At 43.4% G+C, this 9684-nt stretch overlaps 1 long non-coding RNA gene across 2 annotated transcripts in view; it reads left to right on the plus strand.

The window, feature by feature from the left end:
* LOC116691676 (uncharacterized) overlaps positions 1–375 on the plus strand; it is a 13404-nt gene extending 13029 nt beyond the window's left edge. For both annotated transcript variants that reach the window (XR_004332529.1, XR_004332530.1), the window contains one exon: positions 310–375. This is a non-coding gene — a long non-coding RNA (uncharacterized LOC116691676). The remainder of the gene's footprint in view (positions 1–309) is intronic.
* The last annotated feature ends 9309 nt before the right edge of the window (positions 376–9684 follow it).

Consider the following 9684-nt stretch of genomic DNA (forward strand, 5'->3'; position numbering starts at 1 on the left):
TTAAGCATGGTGGAGGTAATATGATTGTCCGGGGTTGCTTTGGTGCTGGTAAGGTGGGGGATTTGTACAGGACTGCACGCGAGTCAATTGATTTCACTTACCAATAATGAGTGGAAAGCAACCAAACTAACGCAGAGATTAAAGTACTCGGGCTATTGTGCCGGATTTTGGGTATGACTATTTTAGAAAAATAAATTAATTAAGAAGGCCCACTTAGAATTTGTTTTGATGCGCTATTTTTAACCAATCAGTCTTGCCGAAAAGTGAGAGTGCACTCTGTGGTCTCCATGGTAACGCGGTCTAAAAAAGTAGATACAGCTTTAGGTGAGAAAGGAGTTCAAAACAAATGGCGCTGGGCATGAATAGAGGACAAGAGGGAGGGAGGAGCCAGGACACACCCGACTGCAGCGTGTGTCAGGAAGTACTCGCTGTACGGCAGCGCAGTAAGAAAGGGCTTGCTAGTCATTGATGCTAGTCCAAAAGCTTCGTTCTGTGCACTCTGTCATACGAGGACGTTACGGCATTAACAGCTTCCGCTGCGCCTTCGCTGGACGACTGTGTTGTGATAAGAAACATACGTGTGTGCACGTTCATAGAGGAACACGTGTTGTCGTTACTATGGCCGCGTGTAAAAGGGATCAAAGCCCAAACTGCCTTGACAAAGCTGTCTGTTGGCCTCAGCCGGCCGTTAATAAAGACTATAATTGACAGCTAAACAAAGCAAACGGCTTTATAAATGTACATAGAGCACTAATGTCAAATGGACAAAATCATGAATTAACTTTAAAGAATGCATATTGAAGCATTACACTGTGGCCCCCCCCCTCCAAAAAGTTTCACGCCAGGATTTTTTTTGCACTTTAAGCTGGATTGTGGTTTTAGGTGGATATGCGTGTTTGTGTTGGCCGTGTTTAGTTGGAACATTTTTTACAACAAATGTGACATATCTGGCGCGCTCCGGTTAAGGGTTCACCACGGTCATTAGGTTTAAAGTGTACCACACTGCAGCTGTCTTTTTGGCTTTTGAACCAATCCTTTATTTATTTATTTATTTATTTTTTAACTCTCCAACTCTAACTAGTGTTTCTCTTCACACGGCTCTTTTGCTGCACTCTGTGGTAGGCACGCCAGGTGTCCCGTCCCACACAGAGATCTTGCGGCTGACAAATGAATAGAGGCTCACTCCTTGTTACGGTAAGGACCGAGAGTGGTAATCCATCTCTGCAGTGAGAGGAGAGAGAGAGGAGAGAGGAGAGAGAGGAGAGAGAGAGAGATGAGAGATAGAGAGAGGAGAGGAGCGGAGAGAGAGAGAGAGAGAGAGGACAACAGCCACCATGCATGACATTATCGCAGCCAGAAAAAATTATGACCTATTTTTCATTTATGGTGCGATTATGACCATCACAAACTGGCCAACATGGGGCTAACGACTCGTGGACCAACACTTTTTAGGCAAACCGAAAGTGCCTTGACTCAAACTACGATTTGAGACCATAAAACGTTTACTGAGGTAATGAAGCAAGTGAGAATGGGGACTTTTCCATAGACTCCTATACAAGCTTTTGCAACCGTGGCGTTGGCTCCATGTTGGAAATAAAAAGAATGCAAGGTTAAAGGCACTTCCGCATTGGCTTGCTTTTTTGGGACCCCAAAGTGCGTCCATATTTTTTGACAGCCAGGTTGTAAATCTAAGAAATGAGAAGTTTTGGCAGTGCTGGCCATAATGGGAGACTAATGGGGTGTTGCGGTCATTGTAGTGATGTAATGGATCCATACCACAAAACCAAAAACTATGACAGCGTTAAATTAACTGATCGTAGGTGTCCAAACTGGCCCAGGACCAATAAATGGCACAATTACTGTTGACGCATCTTCATTTTTCTTCCAACCAATAAATTATATGAACATTGACAAAAAAGTTGCACGCAGGGTTCGTGACTACGTGTTTTGGTGATTTCAAAATCACAGCCTAAGCCAGAGATGAATTGTTGAGTGATTATATATGTAACAAAACAAAAAAAATCAAATTCGTTTTCTTCTCACCTCATTCTTATGGTACTGAATTTGTTTGTGGAGTCAAACCAGACCTAAAAAATCTTTTTGTGTGAGCCAAACAAATGAATATGCCTAGACAAACCTATATCACATATAATCTCAATGATCAGCATTTGATCACACACATAAGTTGCCATTTTGCTTCTCTTTTATGAAAATGATAGAAACTTAGTGCTTTATGCAACAAAAACACCATGTTACTGTCATACAGCCTGCATGTCCTGAGTAGTGTTATATATGGAAGGTCATAAAAAATAATAAAGAAGTCACATGTAGATATGTTTTTTCCCACTGTAATTCACAATGTAGACCTTAAGCGGAAAAGGTTTTATTTCATTTAGCCTATAGTTTGCTGGGGTTGGAATTGGCTCTTTGAAGCTGCAGGTACTAGACACGACTGCTAGTTTCCCTGTTAGCAAAACATTCAACAACAACCAAAACCTTGATCAGAAACATCCTCATTACGGATGAGGATTGATGGTACGATGTGGAATTTCTTTAAAGGGATGTCTACGTCTTTGATTTAGGTTAGGTGGTATAGGAGTGTTTTTAAAACTGTTAATACATTTAACAGTAGAGTAATGTGAGTGAGAGTGGTAAACAATCACTGTGACACAGATATAGAGAGCAGGTCAACATGCCCTTGATTATTTTTGTTACCCGGCCCACCAAACTTCAAATGCAGTCTAGCACAAGGTGTGACACAACCGGTGGTTATCACATTGTTTGATAGCCCAGGTTTCCCCAATTAGCAACGTAGACATTCACATAAAAGGGTGGGGTGTTGACTAATGATCAATGGCAAAAATGGACAAGGCTATCAGAGCTGCCTAGTTTACGAAGAGAAAATGATAATCACATAAAATAACCATCACCATCCATTTTCAACGCTTATTCGGTATTGGGTCGCGGGGGAGCCAGCTCCAGTAGGGGACCCAAAAATTCCCTCTACGAGCAACATCAACCAGATCCGCTGGGGGATCCCGAGGCGTTTCCCTAGGCTAGGTTGGAGATATAATCTCTCACCTAGTCCTGGGTCTTCCCCTAGGCCTCCTCCCAGTTGGACGTGCCTGGAACACTCCCTAGGGAGGCGCCCGGAGGCATCCTTGCCAGATGCTGAACCAACTCCCTGACCTTTTGAGCAAAGGAGCAGCGGCTTACTCCAGCTCCTTTCGATGACTAGCTTCTCACCCTATCTCTAAGGGAGACGCAACCACCCCCTGAGGGAAACCATCTTTGGGCCGCTGTGTACCCTGGATGTCGTTCTGTGTCATGACCCAGCCTTCATGACCAAGTGTGAGCGTAGGAATGAACAATGACCGCTAGATTAATAGCTTGTCTTCTGGCTCAGCTCTCTTTTTGTAACCATAGTCGATATAATTGACGAAGTACACACACCGGCGCACGATTCTTGACCAATCTCCGTCCTCCATGGTCCCTCACTCGAGAACAAGACCCAGGGTATCTTAAACTCCTTCACTTGGGGTAAGGTACTCATTCCCTACCGAGAGAAGAAAGCACTCCATTGGTTTCTTGCTGAGGAACATGGCTTAGGATTTTAGAGGTGCTGGATCCTCATCCTAGCCGCTCACACTCTGCTTCGGAACGATCCAGTGAGTGCTGAAGGTCACAGACCGATGATGCATCAGGACCACATCATCTGCAAAAAGCAGCAATGAGATCCTGAGCCCACCGAACGCAACCCCTCCCGCCCCAACTACCTCGATATCCTGTCCATAAATATTAGAAAAAAGGATTGGTGGACAAAGAGCTCTTGTAGGTCCGGGGGACCCGGTCATAGCATGCTCCCATATCCACAAAAACACGTGTAGACTGGTTGGGCATACTCACCGATCTCCTCCAGATCCTGAGGAGAGGAAAGATCTGACTCCGTGTTCCGAACGGGAGGAATCCGCATTGTCTCCTCTTCAATCGAGGTTCGCTATCGGCCAATCTCTCTTCCAGCACCTGGAGTGGACTTGACCAGGGGAGGTGAGAATGTGACAACCCTGTAATTAGCACACCCTCTGGTCCCCCCTTTTGAGAGGGGAACCACTCAGTCGCCACTTCCTTAGGTACTGTCCCGACTTCCACGCAATGTTAAAGGGGCGTGTGTCAACCACAAGACAGCCTCCACACCCAGACGCTTTATTCTGGACGGACTCATCTCTCTGGGCTTTGCTACTGTGAGTTTTTGACTACCTCAGCAACTCCACCAGGGAAATAACATAAATATGAGAATGAAAAAATTGCAGACACGGTAAATGATATGTTTAGGAGCCAGATATGTTTGCATTGCTTTAGGACCTTGGTGTTCATTTGTGAAACTGTCACTTTAGGGAAGAAACAGGACGGCTTCATCTTCTCTAGACATTAGCCGTTTGTCATGTCAAGGTCGTTCGGTAGGATTAGTCCTCCCAAGTCAGGGCTTCAGACGGAGGTCAGAGTCCTCTCAGCATTCGGGAAAATGTACAATGGAACATGCTAGCAAGTGCACGTCATTGCCGGGCTTGCATCATTGAATTGTTGAAATGGATGAGGAACTGTGAAACGGCTGTTCAATTACTTATATTACACACACACACTTAACGACCAGACCAGTTGCATTATTATGCATTTATTGTTAGAATGTCACTCTATAGTATTAGCCAATAATCTATTCAACATCTCTCGTTGCCTCCGTCTTCCTGTGTGTAAGGCTGAAAAGCGCAGCGGCATAAATTAAAAACAACAATGCCAAAAAAGCAACCTAGCTATCTAACATCCTATGTTAAATGATGGTTCAGTTAACCAAGTGTTAGCTTGGGAATATCTACCTAATATCTAAGCAGTTTGTACCAGCATTTAAGCATTAAGCTTTACAAGTTGTAAAACATACATGTGACAACAAATGTACAGTAAATAATAAAGATACTTCCATTTAAATGATTATAACAGTCAGCGATGCCCCTTGAACTCCCGGTAGGTCCGCCAAGCCGGCAAACCCTGGGCATAGGATTGTGGGTAATTTGGGCCGCAAAGGATAAAAATATGCATCCTTTGCTGTTCTATGGGCATTCTCTTAACGAAGACTCAGTCTTGGAGAATTCGGAGGATCTCGACATGGAACGGTCCTCCAAATTTGGTTTTGGGGGATCCTTCCTAGAAATTGAGAACTGGCTTTTGCCTGAGACAGCCACGTTTTCTGTTGCTTAATCTAGTGCCATCCTCGCTTCCACAGGTTAATAGGGCATCATCTGTAAGTTATATTGTTTATTATCATAGAAGAGACTCGTAAACATTAATATTGTTTGAAAATGTATTGTTAGAAACTTATGTCTTTCCTAATCACCTACTAGTGGTTTAATCATCCACTATTTAGTACTTTAAAACCTGGTGTTGTTTAGTGAGGACAGAACAGCGTAATTTAACAAGGCTTATCAATATCATTGCCCATCAGTCAGGCACAACCGATCTGACGATAATTACACCGCATTCCATAAACTTTGTTGCTGTATTTTTAGTTGCACACTGGCAGTGGTAGTGATCTGGAGCAATAAAAATTCAGTAAAAAAAAACATATCAACCGATGGTGCGCTTTTGCACATAAGGCTCAAGAACGCTGACAAAGATACTTGATTCCTCCATGAAAATCCATATCTTCATAAAGATACCCATCGAGAATGTCAACGGGTTTTGTGGTCTCTAATAATCTAGCTTTTCTGAGCAACCTCTCACTATCAGCCACACGAGCCCACCGGATCGTCTAAGAATGGTGAAGCCTTATCAATTGAGTGTTGATTGGTCATGGGGTACTTTTATACCGGTGATCTCTAATCTCGAACATAACCTGCTTCTTGAGCAGTTAGTAGGTGTGAGCAGAAGTTACTATAGCAATGTAACCGGTAATAAAGTGAACCACCGTCGATACACAAAGCCTGTACTGGGGTGAACTACTTGGTAACCTGATACTCTTGCTTCGTAGTGGAGGCCTCAGGTGGGGGCGAGCCTGCTGTGTGGATCACCAAGACTTCTACATGACGAAACACATTTCACCAAGCAAGACAAAACTTAACTCAACTGTACACAGTCCACAGAGCACACGAAAGGGGATTACAAGCATGACATTAGTTACCGATGTTTTCAGCAAAGCTCTGCCCTCACATGTAATGTATGTAAGAGGTCTTCTTAAGGGAAATCGGAAGACATGTAAAGATGATCTATGTATTGTCTGGGAATCGGACTTTTCTGTGAATTGACCCAATTGTCCACATTTTTACCTTTATCAGTTTGCTTACACCATTGAGGTAATGCTGCACTACGGATTATCTCAAACAGTAGAGGGTGATGGGGAATATGGGAGGCACACATAGAAGTTCAATAAAAACTGGACATGAACCCAGGAATATAGACCTGTGGACTCTGTACCCTGTACAAGCGAAGAATACTGCTGTTTACTTCTACACAAATGAAATTTAGGAGAAAGACTTGGATGCATAATCAAGCAATACGCCTGCTGTACTACACTGATTTTTTTTCTTATTAGTTTGTTGGTGTTGGCTTAATTTTATTACACCATATTTTTCCTTTATTATTGTAGATGTTCAGGTGGCTTAATTAGAGATTCTTGATTCTGCCTCTCTGCAAATCTCGATCTCATGTTATTAGTGATCTGAATAGACCTGATGATGTCAGTAGTGATATGTGGGCTTTTTAACCCATCGTTATCAGCATCCCCGCTGTCTGAACCCTCTGTGGCCCTTTTTTCTTTGCTCGTTGGTCTTACTTGAACAGACAGCAAACATGTGGACAGAAATGGCCCCCTGCTAGTTCTGGATCGAGTGAGTTTGAGCAAATTTTCTCTAGCAACACCTCCACCTTTGATGTGAACACCCAGCTCTCTCATGCAGATATTCCACAGAAAAACACCAAACTCGTACACGTAATTCCACCCTAAAGGTTATTTTTTTAACGGATTGCCATAATTATATGCATAAAAACGCGCACATAAAACCAAGCCTGCTTTTCCTTGATTCAGACTGGTCAGTGGCCAGAATCACATTCAACTAGTGATCTTAGGGGTCAAAGTGCGAATGTTCGGGATCCGCGGGGTACATGTGAAAACTTCAGGGCTACGCTACACGAAAGCGGAAGTCATGTATGAGAGTGCCAAAATGAAGGGGTCTGAAACTTTTATGCCTCCAGAAAAACACACGCAATCAACAAGCTGCAATGTGTCGAAGTCGGACCTTTTGGCTGTGGTGAAAGCTGTCTATTTAGAAAGTGGTGGATGGTTTCAATTTTAATTCCAGAAAGAATATTTAAGTCAGTTGCAACAACTTGATAAGTCACGCACTGAATTTCTGGCAAATCATACTTACTGAGCTGTTGAACGACATGAAGAACCATGTTTTCTCAGGGATTTCACACATTTGTTTTTGGTATGCATATTCCTGTATTTGACAGAAATAGGCTGCATATAGTCTTTCCCGCTGCATGTCATGAACTTATTCACCTCGGTCTCTTCGCTTCCGTTGGTCTGAAATTCTGAAGGGATTAGAACCCATGGGATATGTGTAAATCTGAAAACTCACAAAAGCACAATGTTTCATAACAACCCCCCAATGATACTTTAAAATCCATATTGTTTTTTGAGGGCATGCAGTTAAATTAACTTATTTCAAATTGAATAAAGAATCCTACGTTTGAGTCCTCTGTGACGCATTAAAGTTTAACCAAAAGTAGCACCCTCGGTTACAGAAAAAACCAAAGCACCCCCAAGAGACGCCGTCAGCTCCAGACTCCAGATACGTCACTGCTTTCTCATTTTACCCTGCAAGAGGATCCTTTAGTTCTGACTTCCTTCAAGAGACCTGCTAAGTTAGATGATAAAAGGCTGAAAGAGCATCCATGTTGTTATAAGCAATGTCTTACGAGCGATTACATAACTGGGGGAGGGGGGCATTTAATTAGCCCTTTGCATCTGCTGTCCTGTCTTGAAACAGATTTGAAATGAAGGCTTGTCAATCTTCTTTTTCATTCCTCTCACCAGCAGGCCTGATGGAGATAGAGCAGAAGTAAATAGGCTACGGTGTTGAGTGCAGGTATATTTCATCCAGGGGTCAGACTGGGATAAGATACAGGGTTCAGGGGTGGAAGTGGACTGGTGCATGAAGTAGATTGATAGTTGACAGTTTCGTCACTGACCCCGATAAACCGCTGATCTGAACCATTGAATTCTCCAATATTGTGGTTTGCTCCTTGTTGTTAATGGTCACCTTCTTTTTTCTGTGTTTCACACTAATTTTTCTTCTGAACAAAAGCTACCACTGGTCATTATTTTCTGCTGTTTCTCTGTATGCCCTAGTATGTTCCGCATGTGGAAGGTCCATTCTCTCCAATATCAAGGACTGTTGGCGGAGACCTCCATCACGGCAGGGTCTATCTAGTCGAGCTCCACTGTCAGGTGACTAGGGTGCACGATTATGGCAAAAAAAATGATAATCACAATTATTTTGATCAAAATTTGATTGCGATTATTTTTCACGATATTTGTTGTTGTAGCCAAAACAAATTTGTTGTCACATAGGCTATTATAACTGTGGACAGGGAGGGAGGTGATGGACGCTACTCACAGGGAGCGGATGGTCATTTGAACGGGTCCCAGCACATGTCGAATGGGGATACAACGAGTGTGTTTATGAAAGGTTATGTATCATCAAGGCGCTTCATTTTTTATGACCGAGGTATTCTGGCCAGGGTCAATCGTCTCTGGCCCAGCGTCCAGCAGCCCGTCTCACACTGCTGACTCTACAAATGAAGTGAGTTGCATTCAATAAACTTTCTGTGTTCTTGCCGTGGCGGTCGCGATAGCAGAGGTACCCGCGGCAACACTGGTACAAACACAGGTTTGCCCTCGTAGTTAAAAAATAGCACGCTGTGTAATAAAAAATTAAACTGTAGAAAATGTCAGAAGTGTGGGACCGGCGATGTGTGGGCGGCGCGGAGTAAGCGGAGCGAGAGGAGAGGAGAGATTTCCCACACAGCATGGATTTTACACCGCAAATGGGTCAAGTAACGCAAATTAAACCAGATCCATCATAACAAGCATTGCAGCGAATGCGAGGCATTAGCACCGGTGGCTAGAGGAGCTAAACAGCAACAGAGCTATAGCACCGACTAGCACTGTCCTGCTGTTGTCTGAAAAACAACAGACGGGCCAAATGTTGCGGTGACTGGCAAAACTTGGTAAACCTTTGTTACCTAGGTAGAAACCGACTGCTATATGTGAGTTTTCCTCCGTTATCTGTCCTCTGGGACTGGCTACATCTTGAAACTAAGAGCACGGGGTTGCAGTGAACTACTCTGAATGGTCATGAGCAGACGGTAGTAGCGGTTAGATTGGCTTTGCAAAACAACCCGGAGCGTTCTAGGAAAGACGGCTTAAACAATTAATCGCTCAAACCACGCAGATGTGATACGTGGGAAGTCCAAAATCGGATATGGATTAATTCAGTAAAAATCTGCAGTAAACATAAATTGGTCTTCCTTAGGGGCAGCATTATCGTTCAAGTATCGTATCCACATACATCGCAATATATTGGAAGGAATGCAATATTAGTTATTTGTAGAGCGCTGCGTCCTGTTGTT

This window comes from Etheostoma spectabile, chromosome 6 (genome assembly GCF_008692095.1).
Source record: "Etheostoma spectabile isolate EspeVRDwgs_2016 chromosome 6, UIUC_Espe_1.0, whole genome shotgun sequence".
Classification (NCBI taxonomy): Eukaryota; Metazoa; Chordata; class Actinopteri; order Perciformes; family Percidae; genus Etheostoma; species Etheostoma spectabile.